General features: G+C 41.6%; 1 protein-coding gene across 3 annotated transcripts in view; it reads left to right on the top strand.

Annotated features, from left to right (window-relative positions):
* The window catches only part of LOC125460078 (transcription factor Maf-like), a 361,962-nt gene that overhangs the window by 60,856 nt on the left and 283,328 nt on the right, over positions 1-17,778 (top strand). Inside the window, exon 2 of one of the 3 annotated variants that reach the window (XR_007249169.2) lies at positions 17,463-17,527. The exons of 1 other annotated variant lie outside the window; for it this stretch is intronic. The gene's annotated coding sequence lies outside the window, so the exon portion shown is untranslated. Of the gene's footprint in view, positions 1-9,097; positions 9,170-17,462; positions 17,528-17,778 lie in introns of those variants that run through there. One more of the 3 variants, XR_007249170.2, reaches the window with a different exon arrangement.

Below are 17,778 nucleotides of genomic sequence, written 5' to 3'. Positions count from 1 at the left end.
ATCTGAGCAGCACAATGGATCAGTGATTAGCACTACTGCTTCATAACGCCTGAGACCTGGGTTTGATTCCATCATTGGATGACCATCTATGTGGAGTTTGCACATTCTTCCAATGTCTGGGTGGGTTTCCTCCCAATGCTCTGGTTTCCTCTCACAGCCCAAAGGTGTGCAGATTAGATGGATTGGTGCTAAATTGTCCACAATGCCCAGGGATATGCAGGCTAGGTGGATTAGCCGTGGGATATGCAGGGTTACAGGGATAGAGTGGCGTGGGTGGGTCTAGATGGGATACTCTTCGGAGGGTAGGGGAACTCAATGAGCCAAATGGCCTGGTTTCACACTGTAGGGATTCTATGGCTCTATTTCAAATAAGCAAACCACTGAAAAGGAAATAAACTTTGTCTACAAATCCCAAGGGTTAGCTATCAGAACTTTGGTTTGTGATTAATGCAAACACTACAGCTACATGGACATAATCCTATATTTATTTTCTCACTGCTCTAAACTTGTCACTGGAGCAAACTCAGAGAGTTGCAATATTTTATTTAAGATGGTCCATCCACTTGTGTCACCTATGTCTAATTTGAGCTGGCAACATTCTGCAGACTGGAGGACATAGTTTCCAATATTTGTATCCAAGTGTTTGGCTCAAGGTTCAATTTATGAACAAAACACACAAGCAAAATACTGTGGAAGTATGAACAGAGAGTGGTGGATGAACTGAACAGGTCAGGCAGCATCTATGGAAAGGAGAAACAGAGTTAACGCTTCAAGCTAGATGTGACTCGTCTTCCGTTTCAGAAGTTAGCTTCGGCAGATCTAAAATGCCTGATGGATTTGGGTGTTTTCCAGTAGGCGCGCTGATCCAAGTTTCAGATCATCAGAGATGCAAAAACAAATTTAGCTCATTTGAAACGCAAAGTATTGATCATCATACCTAGCTGTGGCTCATAATACGACGCACAGAGTTTTGACATCTACGTATTTTCACTTTCAATTTGTATATGTGTCAAGTTCAAAGCTATCTGTGCCAGTTTTCTCATTTTTAGCACCCTCTGCCACACCTATCGCTCACAGATCAAAAGAAATAAGAGCAGCAGCAGGCCATTTGCCTTATCAAACCAGCTCTGTCTATCAAGAAGAATACAATTGATCTGTCTGTGCTCTTAACCCCACTTTCCTGCTCGCACTCCCATAACCTTTGACTTACTTGTCAATCAAAAACTCAGCTTTGGATATATTCAATAACTCAGCCTTGTCTGTGAAAGAGAATTCCAAAGATTAACAATCCTCTGAGACAATACCGAATGAGAAACAAGAGAAAGCCATTCAGCCTTTTGACCCTGATTTGCTATTCAATAACTCTATGGTTGGTCTGATTTTAACCTCAAATCTACATTCCTGCCTATTCCTGATAATCTCTACTCCCAACAAGGCATTCCACCTAATGTCTGTCTTAAATGGGTCACCCTTTATTTCTGAACTGTGGCTCTTAGATCTAACAGCACCCCTAAGCAGGAAACATCGGCACTTAATGGAAACAAAGTGGTGTTCAGTCATCAAGTGGACAGCTGGGGAGAGGTGCCCCATATCTGCTACTTTAGGGCATGCTTGCATACAGAGCGCTGTTCTGGCAGCTGATTAGATGGTGGAAGGCCTTTCCTAGAATCAAGGACAAATGACGAGAGATTTGATTGCTTAGGACTGCATCCCCCAGAGTTTAGAAGGATGATAGGGGAATTTCACTGAAACCTTGGAAATTCTAACAGGGCTATACAGGGTAAATGCAAGAAGGTTGTGCCTGATGTTGGCAAGCTCAGACCAAGGGTCACAGTCTAAAGATTTGGAAAGACCATTTATGACTGAGTTGAGGAGAAATGTTTTCATCCAGGGAAAGGTGAGCCTGTGAAATTGTCCTCTACAGAAATTGGTTGAGGTCAAAACACTGAGCGTTTTCAAGAAGGAAATATATACAGTTCTTCAGATTAAAGGGAGCAAAGAGTGTAGGGAGAAAGTAGGAGAAGAGTACTGATCTGGATGATTAGTCATGATTATACGGAATGGCAGAGCAGTCTTAAAGGGCTGAATGGCCTCCCCCATTATTCCTATTTTCTATCTTTCAATAATTCTGGTCAATCAGAGGACAGTGGTTCTTCTGAATGGAAGCATCAGTGAGCGTATGGCGGCTGCTGTCAGGTCAACACCACTGAAAGTCAAACATCACAACTGGGTCCAAATCCACAAGGGTCCAATGGTGGGAATGATTAACTGACTAGGGGCTATGACACAGCTAGAAGTTGGGGTGGCACGGTGGCTCAATGATTAGTACTGCTGCCTCATGGTGCCAGGAACCTGGGTTCAATTCCAGCCTCAGGCAACTATTTGTGTAGAGTTTGCTCATTATCCCCATATCTGTCTGGGTTTCTGCCAGGTGCTCTGGTTTCCTTCCACAGTCCAAAGATGTGCAGGTTAGGTGGATTGGCCATGGGAAATACAGGGTCGGGAGGTGAGTCATTGTGGACTTGTTGGGCTGAATGGCCTGTTTCTACACTATACAGATTCTTTGACATTGACAGCAAAGACAAAAGGATGGCACTTGGTTGATGGTGCCAATGGCGGTGATCATTCAGGAATCAATGGTGCCAGAGGACTGGAGAATGGTGACCTTAAAACCCCTTTTTAGGAAGTGAGTGGGGCAGATTACAGAAAACAATAGGCTTACATTGGTAAGAATTTAGAGTCCATAATGAAAGATGAGATTGCGGAGCACTTGGAAGTGAATGGTAAAATAGGAATCAGCATGACTTCATTGAGGGGAGATCATGCCTGGCAAAATCTGTTAGAATTCTTTGAGGAGGGAATGAACAAGTTAGACCCAGGAGAGTCAATGGACATGATCCATTCAGAATTCCAGGAGACCTTTGACAAGGTGGCACAAAAGAAGCTACTAAATAAGAGCACATGGTGTTAGGAACGAGGTACTGGCATGGCTAGATGATTGGCTGACTGGGAGAACGCAGAACATCAGGATAAGAGAGTCTTTTTTAGAATGGCAGTTGATGACATGCGGGGTTCCACAAGGGTCAGCATCAGGACCATAGCTATTCAGATTATACGTTAACGATCTGGATGAAGGAATTGAGCGCATTGTTGCTAAGTTTTGCAGATGACACAAAAATAGGTGGAGGGACAGGTAGTGTTGAGGAAGTGGGAAGGCTGCAGAAGGACATGGTAGGCTAGGAGATGGGCCTGTAAGTGGCAGAATGAATACGATGTGGGAAAGTATCAGGTTATATATTTTGGGAGAAAGAATAGAGGCCTAGGTTATTTTCAAAAAAGGGGAAAGCCATCAGAAATCTGAAGCACAAAGAGACTTGGGAGTCCGAGTGCAGGATTCTCTGATAGTTAACGTGTAGGCTCAGCTAGCAGTGAGAAAATCAAATGCAATGTTAGCATTCATTTCCCAAGATACCTTCTCCCATCTGATTAAACACCCCTTGCTGTCAACCTGCTTCAGGTGAAGTATTAATCTCCAGAATTATGTCCACATCTATTCATCTCACAACACTTCAATAAGATCATCTCTCATTCTTCTTCTCTCCAATGGAAAAAGCTCAATCTGCTGAAATTTTCCTCAGAAGACAACTTCTTCTTCTCAATCATCAACTTAGTGAATCTTCAATGAACTACCTCCAATGCAAGTTTATCCTTCCTTAAGTAAGCAGACCAGTCCTCTAGAACTGGTCGAACTAAGGTTCTGTATGATTAGATATAGAGCATAGAAAAGTACAGCACAGTACAGGACCTTCGACCCACGATGTTGTGCCATGGAATATTCCTAATCCAAAAATAAAATAACCTAACCTACATTCCCCTCAATTCACTGCTGTCCACGTGCATGTCCAGCAGTCGCTTAAATGTCAATAATGACTCTGCTTCCACGACTACCACTGGCAAACTATTCCATGCGCTCACAACTCTCTGGGTGAACAACCTCCCTCTGACATCTCCTCTATACCTTCCTCCTAACATCTTAAAACTATGACCCCTCGTGCCAGTCAATCCTGCCCTGGGGAAAAGTCTCTGGCTATCGACTCTATCCATGCCTCTCATTACCTTGTACACCTCGATCAGGTCACCTCTCTTCTTCCTTCTCCCCAGAGAGAAAAGTCCGAGCTCAGTCAACCACTCCTCGTAAGACAAGCCCTCCAGTCCAGGCAGCATCCTGGTAAACCTCCTTTGCACCCTCTCCAAAGCCTCCACATCTTTCCTATAATAGGGCGACCAGAACTGGACACAGTATTCCAAGTGTGGTCTCACCAGGGTTTTGTCGAGCTGCACCATAACCTTGTGGCTCTTAAATTCAATCCCCCTGTTAATGAAAGCCAGAACACCATATGCTTTCTTAACAACCTTATCCACCTGGGTGGCAACTTTGAGGGAGCTATGCACTTAAACACCAAGATCCCGCTGTTCCTCCACACTGCCGAGAATCCTGCCTTTAATCTTATATTCAGCATTTAAGTTCGACCTTCCAAAATGCATCACTTCGCATTTATCCAGGTTGAACTCTATCTGCCATTTCTCAGCCCAGCTCTGCATTCTGTCAATGTCTCGCTGAAGCCTGCAATAGCCCTCGATACTATCAACGGCACCTCCAACCTTTGTGTCATCAGCAAACATACTAACCCACCCTTCAACCTCCTCATCCAAGTCATTTATAAAAACTACAAAGAGCAGAGGCCCAAAAACAGACCCCTGAGGGACACCACTCAGCACTGACTTCCAGGCAGAATACTTACCACCTACAACCACTCTCTGCCTCCTGTCAGCCAACCAATTCTGAATCCAGACAGCCAAATCACCCTGTATCCCATACCTCTTGACTTTATGAATGAGCCTGCCGTGGGGAACCTTATCAAATGCCTTGCTGAAGTCCTTGTACACCACATCCACTGCTTGACCCTCGTCAACCTGTCTCGTGACTTCCTCAAAGAACTCCATAAGATTTGTGAGGCATGACCTGCCCCTCACAAAGCCATGCTGACTCCCTTTAATCATGCTATGCTTTTCCAAATAGTCATAAATCCTATCCCTCAGAATTCTTTCCAAAACCTTGCTGACCACTGACGTAAGACTGACTGGTCTGTAATTTCCAGGGATTTCCCTATTCCCTTTCTTGAAAAGAGGAACAACATTTGTCTCCCTCCAATCTTCCGGTACGACTCCCGTGAAGAGTGAGGAAGCAGACATCTTCGCCAGCGGCTTAGCAACCTCCTTTCTCGCTTCCCGGAGCAACCTAGGATAAATCTGGTCTGGCCCTGGGGACTTATCAATCTTAATGTTTGCCAAAATTTCCAGCACATCAACTTCCTCAATCTTGATCTGTTCAAGCCTGTTTTCCTGCTCCTCAAAGTTCTCATTCACAACAAGGTCCCTTTCCTTGGTGAAAACCGAAGCAAAAAACTCATTTAGGGCTTCCCCTATGTGCTCAGAGTCCACGCACAAGTTCCCTACGCTACCCCTGATCAGCCCTACCTTCTCCCTGATCATTCTCTTATTCCTCATGTATGAGTAAAATGCCTTTGGGTTCTCCCTAATACTTCCTGCCAAGCCTTTTTCGTGCCCGCTCCTGGCCCTCCTCAGTCCACTTTTGAGCTCCTTCCGAGCAAACCCGTAATCCTCTAAAGCCATGGTAGACCCTTGCTTCCTCCACCTTATGTACCCTGCCTTTTTCTTTTTGACAAGAAGCGCCTCTGTACCTGTCATCCAAGGCTCCTTAATCTCATCCCTTCTTACCTATCTCAGAGGAACAAATTTATACATCACTCGCAACAACTGCTCCTTAAACAGCCTCCACATGTATGCTGTGCCCTTTCTGTGGAACAATTGCTCCCAATCTGTACTTCCCAACTCCTGCCTGATAGTGTAATAGTTTCCTTTTCCCCAGTTAAATATCTTCCCCTGGTAACTGCTCCTTTCCCTTTCCATGGCTATGGTAAATGTGAGGCTGTTGTGGTCACTATCGCCAAAGTGTTCTCCCACCACGAGATCTGACACCTGTCCTGGCTCATTGCCAAGCACCAAATCCAAAATGGCTTGCCCCTCGTCGGCCTGTCCACATACTGAGTAAGGAAACCCTCCTGAACACACCTGACAAAAACGGCTCCATGCAAACCATCTGCACTAAGGAGGTTCCAATCTATATTAGGGAAAGTTGAAGTTACCGAGAACAACAACCCTGCTGCGTTTGCACTTTTCAACAATCTGTTGGCCAATGAGTTCTTCGATCTCCCTACTGCTATTTGGGAGTCTGTAGAAAACCCCCAGTGAGGTGACTGCTCCCTTGCTGTTCCTAACTTCCACCCATACTGACTCAGTCGACAAACCTTCCGCGGCAACCTCAGCTCATACCAGTTCAGTAGACGAGTCCTCAAAGGTTCCTTCAGCCGCCGTTATACTGTCCTTGGCCAACAAAGCCACACCTCCCCCTCTTTTACCACCTTCCCTGACCTTAATGAAAGTTCTAAACCCTGGAACCTGCAACATCCATTCCTGACCCTGCTCTATCCATGTCTCCGAAATGGCCACAACATCGAAGTCCCAAGTACCTATCCAAGCTGCAATCTCACCTACCTTATTCCGGATACTCCTGGCATTAAAGTAGACACGCTTCAATCCAGCTTGCTGTCTGCCAGCACACTCCTGTGACAGTGAGGTCCTGACCATGTCCTCCCTACGCTCATCCTCCTGTTTACCAGGACTCCACCTCAGTTTCCCATCCCCCTTCTGAGCTAGTTTAAATCCACCCGAATAGCACGAGCGAATTTCCCACCCAGTATATTGGAGCAAGACTTCACTCCTGTGATCAACCTTCCACTCCTCTTCCTAATTACTTGTGTACCTGCAGGCTAATCTTTTGTGATTCATATACAAGGGCACCCAGATCCTCAGTGTCAACTGCAATCTGCAGTTTCTCCATTTAATTCATGCCATTGTTCTGTTTTGCCTCAAATTTTCTGATTACCTGAAATTTCTCATTGAATGCCACCTGGCATTTTTTTTGCCTACTCACTTAGCCTATCCATACACTTTAGCAGACATTTCACACGCATTTCATAAATTTCTCTTCAACCCTACCTTCATATCGTTAGTAAATTTGATGCCAATGCATTGGCCTCTTGATCAAAATATTAATTTAGATTGTAACTAGTTGAGGCCCTAATACTTACTACTTCTACACTTTACTAGTTACAGTTTTCTAACCCCAAACTGTTTATTTACCCCGACTCTCTGTGTGATGCAGGGTGAGCTAGCCAATTGGATACAAAATCAGCTTGATAGGAGGAGACAGAAGGTGGTCATCGAGGATTGTTTTTCAGACAGGAGGTGTTCCACAGAGATCAGTGCTAGGTCCACTGTTTTTTGTCATTTATAGAAACGATTTGAATGCGATTATAGGAAGAATCTAAGTAAGTTTGTGGATGACACCAAAATTAGTAGTATAGTGGACAGTGAACAACGTTATCTAAGAGTACAATACGATCTTGATTAGCTGGGACACTGCCGAGGAGTGGAAGATGGAGATTAATGTAGATAAAAGCAAGGTTTTACATTTTGGTAAGGCTAGCCATGGTAGGACTTATGCAGTCAATGGCAGGGGTCTGGAGAGTGTTGTCGAATAGAGAGGCCTAGGGGTACAGGTACATAGTTCCTTGAAACTGGTGTTACAGGTAGACAGGGTGGTAAAGAAGGCATTTGGCACACTTGTCTTCATTGGTCACAGTATTGGGTATAGGAGCAAGGATAGCATGTTGTGGCTGTACAGGATGTTGATGAAGACACTTTTGGAATGCAGTTCTGGTCACCCTTCTATTGGATGGATATTATTAAATTTGAGAGGGTGCAGAAAAGATTCACAAGGGTATTACCAGGACTGGAGGATTTGAGTTATAAACAGAGGCTGGATAGGCTGGGACATTTTATCCCTCTGAGTGGGAGTAGGAGATTGAGGCGTGACAAAATAGAGTATTATAAAATCATGAGGGGTATACGTAAGGTGAATAGCAAAGTTATTTTTCCCGAGGGTAGGAGAGTTAGGAACTAGAAGGCTTAGGTTTAAGGTGAGAGGGAAAAGATTTAAAAGGGACCTGAAAGGCAACATTTTCATACAGAAGGTGGTGCGCGTATGGAGTCAACTACCAGAGGAAGTGGTAAATGCATGTGCAGTGACAACATTTAAAAGATATTATAGGTACATGAATGGGAAAGGTTTAGAAGCATATGGGCCAAATGCAGGAAAATGGGACTTGTTTAATTTGGGAAACCAGGTCAGCATGGATGAGTTGGATCGAAGGGTCTTTTTCCATGCTGTATGACTCTATGATTCTGTTTGTTGACCAATCCTCTATTCAAGCATATATATCATCTACAACACTATGACTTCGAACTTTGTGCAGCAACTTTTTATATGGCATGCTTTGGAATGCAGATACACCAAGCCCACTGTTCTGAAGAAGAATCATATAGGATTCAAAACTTTAACTCCATGTCTGTCTCCACAGATGCTGCCAGACATGTTAAGATCCGCTTCATTTTCTGCTTTCAGTTCATATCACGTCTACTGGTACTCTTTTATACACCTTGCTTCTTGCATCTTCAAACAATTCTAACAGGTTTTTCAAACACAATTTCCCTTTCACAAAACCATTTTGACTCAGCCTGATTGTAATGCAGTGTTCCTAAATGTCCTTCACAATGGAGTCTAATATTTTCCCCAATGGCAAATGATGAACTAACTGGTGCATTATTTCCAGCTTTCTGTCTCTCTTCTTTCTTGAATAATATTGTGTAATAATATTAATATCTTGAATAATATGTACCTGTACCCCTAGGCCTTTCTATTGGTTTTCCAAATTGCTCGATTAAATTTAGTTCGGGCCAAATTCAAAGTAAAATTTCCCCATGATATTAAATGATCAATCTCATAAATGCATTTAATTTCCCAAAACAACCAAATATGTGTACACATGCAATCATACAGTGAAGCTACTGCTTATTTGGCTTAATTAAGATGTTTTACATCCTTTAATTTAAGGCACCTAAACTGATTTATGTGGAGTCTTTACAGCCGGCAGAAAGAGGAAGATTTCGTCTGAATAGATTGAGCTGAATTGAAATCCATGACCCAGAGATGGAAGGATGCTGACCGCTGGATTATTGTACGTAAATCTGACAGATTTATCACTTCCTTCCCATTTACCATATAGAATTAGGATTTTCTCCTTCTATTTTGCTGCCAAACCAAACAAAATTATAGAAGTGCATTTCTTAGTCATCATGTCTATCGCACAGCACTCTTACCTCTGGGTCAGAAGAAAATACCTTTCAGAGTTGGTGTACAGAGTAAGCGAGAATAAAAATTTACTGACACTGAGTGAATTGCTGAGGTGGTGCTGCACTTTTAGAGGTGGTGTCTGCAATGAAACATGAAACTGATCCCTTTCGTCTTCTCTTGGTTGCAAACAAAAATCCTATGGCACTATTTTGAAGCAAAAGCAGGGACTTTATCCTTCGTGTTCTGGTCAACATTTTTTCCCAAATAAGCATCACTAAAACAGAATACTCAGTCTGAGTATTGTCGGTACAGGGTAATTGTTATACTGAAATTGGCTGCCGTGTTTCTAACTCTGACCTCATTAATAAAATTTCATCTCTGATTTCAAAACCGTTTGAGATGTCCTGAAGTCATGAAAGGTACTTTATAAATGCGTGCCTTTCTGCTTTTAAATCAACATTGCAATGGATTTGGTTTCAGGTTTGGATACAAGCTTTAGAGTGAAGCCAGTACCATAAATAATGCATTTTAAATTTGGATTGGCTTTAAATTAACTTAATTGCCGCTAGGTACTTACACTTGATTTTTTAAAATCTGAATCATTAATCAACAACCTCAATGCAGCCAAGAATATACAGACATCAGCAAGATGGCCTCAGGCAAGATTCTGAAACACATCTGCAATAATTTTGTTTTGCTGTAATCACTCATCCCAGATCCGAACAATAATCATCTTTGTTGCAACTCTATTCTGCAAAGTGTGTTTGATGTCTAGGGCTCAGTACTTATTTTATTCCAGTAGTTAGATTGTTCAATCATTATTGATGAATTAATTTGAAAGCATCAGAAGAGTCCACAGTCAGAGAAAATGATGAGGGAATACAGTGATAGACTGCCAAAGAACAATCAAGTTCCTAATCCCAGGCTTGACTGGTATCAGTACTCAGGCATTCCTGCTCACAGTGAAGAGAGGCAAGTCTCTGATAGGATTTGACGCTCAGCTAATGAACAATAATAATCAACAATGTTTTTGATAAATGGGACAGGACCAGCATTAAGAATGTGCATAAGCAAATGTAGAATGTAGACCGGCCCACCCAAACAGGATATCATAAATACTGGGCAAAAAATAAAGAACTGCAGGTGCTGGAAATCTGAAACAAAAACAGAAATAACTGGAGAAACTCAGATAATAAAGTGTGAAGCTGGATGAACACAGCAGGCCAAGCAGCATCTCAGGAGCACAAAAGCTGACGTTTCGGGCCTAGACTCTTCATCAGAGAGCAACTCAGCAGGTCTGGCAGCATCTGTAGAGAGAAAGCAGAGTTAACATTCCAGGTCGGGCGATCCTTCTTTGGAACTTGTTTCTCTTTACAGGTTTTCATAAACATGGGGATTTAATTCAGGTCCAAGGGAAAGAGTGAAAAATGAAATATTTCTGAAATGTTCCATGATTGGGTCATAATGCATATCATTATAGCCTTTCATAGATTATAAAATGTATAATGCAGAATTTTATTGAGAATTCCCAATAACCATTCTGAATTAATTCCCAATTATACTTGGTAGGCATATCAGGACAGGATCAGAAATTTCACATTCATGTAGACTGTGAACAATGCGCAAGGGTGAAGGAGAAAAGATAGGTGCAGGGGAACTGCTTCTTGCAGGCTCACTGGATGGTGCAGCCTGAGTATCACACCAAACCCACCCTCCACCTGGCACCTATGAGCAAAGGAAAATGAGTTAATTTCGAAAACACCCAGAAAATTATTCTCTGACCCTTTGAGGTATTCTAACAACTTTCAGAAGATCTGCAACTGCAACTGTAAGATCATAAGATGGCAGAGCGGAAGTAGGTCATTCAGCCCATTGGCTGTACTCCACCACTCAATGAGGTCTTAGTTGATCTGATGATCATCAACTCCACTTTCCTGGCTTTTCTCCATGACCCTCATTCCCTTATTAGTTAAAAATCTGTTGAGAATGTAAGTGACAATAGTAGGTCCAGTTGACACATCTATGTTGTATAATTCAAGTGATCTTTCACTCAGCCAATTCATCCGGGCCCTCTTTGAAGTGCTCTGGTCAATCTACACCAACCACATGTGTTGACAACTTAATTGCACAGGTCAACAATCTCTCTGAAAAGAAGCATTGTTACCTGGCCTAAGTGCTTGTTTTTCTAATTTCACATAATATCCCTGGGTGTATCCTTTCAAGGTTTTTGAAGATCACAATCATTAATCCTTTAAAACTCCAAGTTAGAATGTTGCAGTTCCTTAAATTTCCTTTGACGATTAAAAGCTGGTAAACTAGGTATGAGGTAAGTGATTTCTCCCAGACTTTCAAAGATACCAAAAATGGACACATAAGAAACTCTGCACATTATGAATTGAGGTAATGGCCTAGTTGTACTGTCGCTGGATTATTAAGCCAGAGACCCAGGTAATGTTCAGGGGTATAGTTTCAATCCTCCCCTGGTAGATGATGGAATTTGAATCCAATAAAAATCTGGAATTAAGAGACCATTGTCGATTGTTGAGGACAAACCTATCTTGTTTACTAACATGCCCTTTCGGGAAGGAAATCTGCCATCCTTGCCTGGTCTGCCCTAAGGTGACAACAGCTACACCACAATGTGGTTAACTGTCCTATGGACAATTAATGCAAGCCATGACACCCAGATCCCATGAATGACTTAAATAAAAGCTAAGAATTGTACTTCTAAGTACAGAAAATAAATGTGGATGGGTCCATATACACCTGTTTCATTTTCTGATAGCATCATGACTCAATTCACAAACTTTAATGACCTTGTTACTCCCCACATCTAATCCATGCTCATGATGCCCCCATCCTGCCTCTTCCTTCCCGTTCCCTGAACCAATACCTGAGTTAAATTTAGGACTAACATGACGTATTGGATTCATGGTAGAGAAGCATCTATTTTCTTTATTATTTCCCTTGCTTTCTCTAAATTTTATTCTTGAACAATGCTTGACATTTGATAACTTGAAGCAGAGGGTGGCTTCACCACCATCACTTCTGCTGCTGGAAATTAAAACCTTCCTCCTAGCTGCATATTACATATGAGTTGACCATTGGTCAGAAGTCCTAATGATGCTTGATATGTTCCTTCAAATTTGCCAAAGATTTCCAGGCATTTTAGTCAGGAGCATCTTAATGCAGTCCCTGATCTACATTTAACCTGTTCAGAGATGTTCTTAAAAACATCTTGAGCATGTGGGCTTGAACCTAGTCCTCCTGTCTCAGAGACAGAGACATACAACCAAGCATAGGCAGAATTAAAGCAGGATTAAAGCAATAACACTTCCTTGTCCTTGAAGGATTTTCACTCATATTCGATCAGGTTATCCATTCATAGTCTTGGTGCAATTTCCTGATGCATAAATGATTCCTTAAAGTCATGTCCTTTATTTATTCCATCAAGCAAAATGAAGTAGCCACAATTGGCTGACTTCATTTGCAGGCTGAAGTGAGTGTAGTTGCAAGAAGTAAGCAACATGTGACAGCAAAATTACCTGAAAATGCTGTCCAACATCACTTAACAATGAAAAATGAGATCTCTCTCTGTTCCAGGTTCAACGGCCAATACTTTCAAACTTAGCCTAAGTTACTGGATGTGAGTTTCCTCGCTGAGCTCAGCGAGCAAACTCACATCCAGAAACTCAACCTGAGCTACAAATCTTCTCAAAACTCGTTAGCCTAAGTTAGTTTAGTGCAGTTTTGAGTATGATCGCTGCAGTGAAGAACGCCGTAGGGTGGTGAAAAATATGAGATATTATGGTTCTAAAGGTAATATGCCTATCTCTAAGTTCAAGATTGTCAGAGCAAAATCCCATTCCAGCGGAATGCAACTCTATTAGGCATGCTGCCTTTCAGTTGAAGCACCAAATCAAGGCTGCGCTCATTCATTGTGGATGCAGGACTCTTCAAAGAAGAGAAGGCATGCGGTCCTCTTATATTAATCCATCGACTGACATTACAACACCAGTCTACCTGGTCATTTGCCGTGTGTAATTTGACAGCCAAGTTTTCAACATGATTACAGTTTAAAACTACTTTGTTTACTAAAAACTGTCTTGGGGCATCCTGAGTTACTATATGAATGCAAGTTATTTCTTTTTGTACTCCCCATTCTATATGAGGTTACTATGGCTTTAGCCATGCTGAATATCAAACAGGTTCGTAACAGGTGTCCATTGTGATATTGTCATTTCAACATGTTCAGCCAAGTTCAATTTCTCCTCCAATCTGACGTATTTCAGAAAGCAACATGTTGTAAGAATCAGTTTATTTCAACAACAATAATCATATCATGGTTTTATACAGCATACAGAAAGACACCTCAAGGTTTCTCACAGAAGGATAATCAGAAATAAAGTTTACTGTGTTCCAAACAAGGAAATATAAGGATAAGTGAAAAAATTGTTTCTCTTTATTCCTTTTTGGGATGTGGGCATTGCTGGTGAGGGCAGTGTTTGTTGGCCATTTCTAATTGGCCTTGAAACTGAGTGTCATGCTAGACTATTTCAAGGGCCAGATAAGAGTCAATCATATTGCTGTAGGTCTGGGGTCATATAGGAGCCATTCTGGGTAAGGAGTAAGATTTTAGGGAAGGTCCTGAAGGAGAAGCGCAAGCTGATTAAAGTGAAAGGTTTAAGGAGGAATTCTGGACTTTAGTAATTAAACAGCTAAACGTAATATTGTTCATGATGGGAAATCTTGAGTGAGGGATGGACATGAAACAAGAGTTGGAAGAACACAGAGCCGTCAAAGAGTTGTGAAGCTGCAAGATATAATAGAAGGTTGAGGTCATCAAGAAATTTGCTCACAGGGAAGAGAATTCTCGACTTCTAAACACCATTGAGGAACAGGCATCCAATGTAAATCAGTGAGGAATAGATGATGCGCAAATAGAATGTGGAAGCCTGGACAACAAAATTTGGGAAGAACTGAAGTTTATGGAGGGTGAAAGATAGGAAGGTAACTTTGAAACCATTTGGATAGTCATATCTGAAAGAGGCAAAGGCATGGATAAATATGGCAGTGGTTGAGGTCAGAGCAGAGATGGGCAATGTTGTAGCAGTTGTGGTAACCAGCCTTTTCATTGAAGAACTGCCGTTAGTGTTACACTTCTATCAAATGGGACCTCGAGGTCACCGACAGTTTAGCTTCGATGTGTGTGATACTGAGCGATAGAATCAATGACAGGGGTATTGAACTTGTGACAACGACCACAGAAAATCTGCTGTTCAAGACCAACCATTCATTATTTCTCAATCTATTTCAGCATCTCAACTTCAGGTGAAATAAACCACTGCTCCCTGTCGCTGCACTATGCCAGAAGGTTTACATTCTTAGTACCCCTGCATAAAAATCCAAAGGACTCATCTCATAAATGTACACTTCACTTCACTGTTCTTTGCTACATTTCTATTTTGGGTCAGGTCATAACAAGTCAACTTCGTATGAACTCTCCATCCAATCATAGAATCGTAGAGTTGTACAGTACAGATACAGAAACTTTGGTCGTGCTGACCAGATATCCTAAATTAATCCAGTCCCATTAGACAGTCAAACAACTTTCTCTTCTATGGAAGTGGCCAAATAAAATGAGTTGATCAAGCAGTAGATGGCCAACTAGAATTACCACTTTTAAGTTCAGCAATGACTTGAACAAAATGAACTGATATTGTGACAACAAGGGGCCGACCCATCAAGTGGGTTTCTAGCTTCTCAAAAACAGTTTAAATATTAGTATTCGTCTTATCTGATTTGAACTATGCAATGATTTATTCAATGCAGTTATATTTATGTCTGGTTTTGTATTTACAAATTGAAGTCTACACTTGAGCAGTAATCTGGTATCACCATCATTTCACTTTATATTCAATTTGCTTTTATCGCTCACACCTCTAACACCAACAGGGGAAAATAGATTAGATTTGAGGATCACAAAAAGCAGAAATGTTTCAAACTGATAAAAAACAAATTGAATTAATTATATAGTAGACTTCCTCTTGACTGAGTTGTGAATTGGAAGACCAACACTGTAGCTAGGTTAGACCCAAAATCTCATTTTTTCTGTTTTCATTCTTGCACATTGTCTGAATCCTAGAAAAATATTTTGGGAGCATCACCTGATGGGAGTTTTGAGAAAAGATTTATGGTGAGGAACATATGAAAGTGGCTCTCAAGGGTGAGATTCATACATTCAGGAACTTAACTCCATATTAACTTGATGCAGTCGAGCAAAATGCAGAATCGAATGTTAGGTGAGATTTGCCAAGTCAAACAGTTGATGGTGTTCAGTCCCATGTGTTAACAAAAGGCTATTTGTCGCACTGCTGGTTTACTTCTATATATAGAACACAGCATGTTGCAGAGAAGTTGAAATCTAAATATAGGTTTATTCACTGAGGTATTGGCTCAAATGTAAATGTTTTACAAATCTGTGAAGTGCCCTGGGAAGGTTTGCTACACTAAAGCACTAAATTAAAGAAACGTTGTCCGAATAAAAGGTTAGAGTTTATTTTTATGAATGGTAGCTCAATCTGTCCTCTTATCTTGAACTGGGGGCTGGTTGATACGATACGGGGTCCTCAGTAGCTTATGACCATATTTAATGTGTCAGTGTAAATGGCAGGTTTTGAAAAGGCAGTGACCCATTGAATCCATTACATCCAAATCTTAAACCAATGTTCACTGTAAACGTGAGATGACTCGGTGTGGAGCTGGATGAACACAGCAGGCCAAGCAGCATCAGAGGGGCAGGAAAGCTGACATTTCAGGCCTAGACCCTTCTTATTTTCCAGTTGGGGAACCAATAGATAGAGATCAAGAAATATAGATTTTGGTTGCTATATCTGCCTTCACCCTAGCCATGAATCAGCATTAAAACAGCATTTCCTTGTCGCAAACCCATATTTGTTGTTCTCTCTTTGCTATCTATATTTCAATATTAACACCTTTACTAACATAAAAGCCAGGTATGATTCCACCAAGGCCACATTTAAAATAGATGCAAGAAGATGTCTCAAAGGAAAATCTTTCAAAGAGGAAGTTGCTTTCTTGATTGAATCTCTTCCCTGAATGCTCAATCCTGCCTGACCTTCAGCAACAAAAATGAGTCTAGGTAGTGTAATCAAAGGCATGAATTCACAATCACCTCCACAAAGGCAATTAAAGATAGACAACCTGACATTCCTGAATTAATTTTTGAAAATCTCAACCACTCAATGGCAATATGAACATAAAAGAGTAGGAAATGAGAGCTGGAGTAGGCCATGCTGCTGTTCAAGCTGCTTCAATAGATTATGCTTTATCTTGGACCTAGATTCTCATTTCCCTCACTTTCTCTAGAATCCAATTCTCAGCCTTGACTATATTGAATGGCCAAGCATTCAAATTCCACCGGGGTGAACAACTGTGAAAATTCACAGTCATTTGAGTGAAGGCATGCCCTTGATTTCAGTCTTAAATGATTGCTCTCTTATGCTGAGACTATTCTCCTCATGCTAAACTGTCCAGTCACTGTAAACAGTCTCTTCCGTTTAGCATCCACAGTGTCAGGCCTCCACAGAACCTCAGACCAGACATAAATTGAAAGCACCAATGTACATTTACTTCATGAAAGTTGCAGAATTTGAAGGGTACAGGCACCCAGACAGAAAACAACTAAAAAGCCGAGAATTGCAACAATTTACTTTGGGAGGAAGAGGAATTGTATCCAAAATATATGCAGCCAGATGTTAAAAATCAGCAGTCGAGATTTCAGAATCCCAGTTTTGGTATAGCATGCACAAGATAGGGTTGCCAACACTCCAGGGCTTTGATATTAATCTCCTGGACTTTGTTACTAGCAACCAATGAAAAAAATCACAGGGGCTTCAAGCACTTTGGTTTTTTATTACTGGTAAAAAAAAGATTATTGTAAGTAAGGGATGAAACTGCCTCACTCGGAAAGGCAGTTGAAGGTGGGGGGGGTTATGTCATGGAGCTTCCAGGAATATGTCCAACCAGAGTTGGCAACCCTAGATCAGGTATATGTGACGTCAGCAGTTTCACCGCTAATACTCCCTGTTTTGTGCGTCCACAGGGAGCTATGACGATCATTACCTGGGACTGGCATCCCAGGCACATCCCAATCAGCGGCAAGTACAGGTAACCTGCAGATTTTTATACATGTTGTCTCATGTATCATTGCTTTTCAAAACACTTCAATGATGATTTGGTATGTATGACTCCCTCTTGGTCTCAGTATGCCAATGTGAGTTTGTCTTTTTCACATTACCTGTGGCAGAACAGACTCTGGTGCACAAAAAGTCCCAAAGGAAGCCTACCTCCTGGAGCTCACCATTGCCTGATGCGCTAGTTTTCACTGATGTCACAAAGTGCTTTTTTCTGAGTGAACA

This window comes from Stegostoma tigrinum, chromosome 16 (genome assembly GCF_030684315.1).
Source record: "Stegostoma tigrinum isolate sSteTig4 chromosome 16, sSteTig4.hap1, whole genome shotgun sequence".
Lineage (NCBI taxonomy): Eukaryota > Metazoa > Chordata > Chondrichthyes > Orectolobiformes > Stegostomatidae > Stegostoma > Stegostoma tigrinum.
Note: the sequence above shows the minus strand (reverse complement) of the source record. Positions and strands in the feature narration are given on the sequence as shown.